A 1,015-nucleotide genomic window follows, 5' to 3' on the forward strand; every position below is an offset into this window, starting at 1 on the left:
ATAGGGGTTGATTTAATCGACGTATTGCTATTACTTGATATCAGTAAGGAAGGGCCACTTGATGTCTAGAAGTAGCAACTGAATTTCCATCCAAATATATAATTCTATTTTAAACAACCATGGGCAGGCTTAATAATACGTTCCTAGATGCACTCTGCCAGGGTTAAAAAGCTAGACTGTTGAAGAAAATTCTCATCTGGAAAAGGCTGGGAAATATAAAAATTACCAACGCTTCCTTTAGATTTTTTACTTCAACGAGCTAAAAGGTAACCGTTACGTGGTCGCTAGACCTGCCAGACAAGAAGAAGAAGAAGAAGAAGAAGAAGAAGAAGAAGAAGAAGAAGAAGAAGAAGAAGAAGAAGAAGAAGAAGAAGAAGAAGAAGAAGAAGAAGAAGAAGAAGAAGAAGAAAGAGCAACAACAACAGCAACACTATCAAAAACAGCAACATCATCGCATGTTTCCGTAACTTTCGTTGCTACAGCATTTTTAAGAGTCAACTGTTTATATTGCCATGTTATGAAGCGCGAGGGAATTAAAAAAACTTGAAAAACCACACTCGTTCTTTTCTTTGAGTAAAAGCACACAAGATATATAATGATATATAATAGGCATATATATATATATATATATTATATATATATATATATAATATATATATATATATATATTATATAATATATATATATATATAAATATATATATATATACTAGCTACGGCGGTACATATTCTAAAATTGGAACGATACAGAGAAGATTAGCATGGCCCCTGCGCAAGGATGACACGCAAATTCCTGAAGCGTTCCATATAAATAGGCGCAGGAGTGGCTGTGTGGTAAGTAGCTTGCTAACCAACCACACGGTTGCGGGTTCAATCCCACTGCGTGGCATCTTGGGCAAGTGTCTTCTGCTATAGCCTCGGGCCGACCAATGCCTTGTGAGTGGATTTGGTAGGCGGAAACTGAAAGAAGCCTGTCGTATATATGTATATATATGTATATGTGTGTGTGTTTGTGT

At 36.1% G+C, this 1,015-nt stretch overlaps 1 non-coding gene across 1 annotated transcript; it reads left to right on the top strand.

The window, feature by feature from the left end:
- Window positions 1-705: 705 nt before the first annotated feature.
- On the top strand, window positions 706-812 carry LOC115221132. Its single transcript, XR_003882611.1, has one exon. It is a non-coding gene; the product is annotated as a U6 spliceosomal RNA (small nuclear RNA).
- Window positions 813-1,015: the final 203 nt, after the last annotated feature.

This window comes from Octopus sinensis, linkage group LG17, assembly GCF_006345805.1.
Source record: "Octopus sinensis linkage group LG17, ASM634580v1, whole genome shotgun sequence".
In the NCBI taxonomy this organism is placed as follows: Eukaryota; Metazoa; Mollusca; class Cephalopoda; order Octopoda; family Octopodidae; genus Octopus; species Octopus sinensis.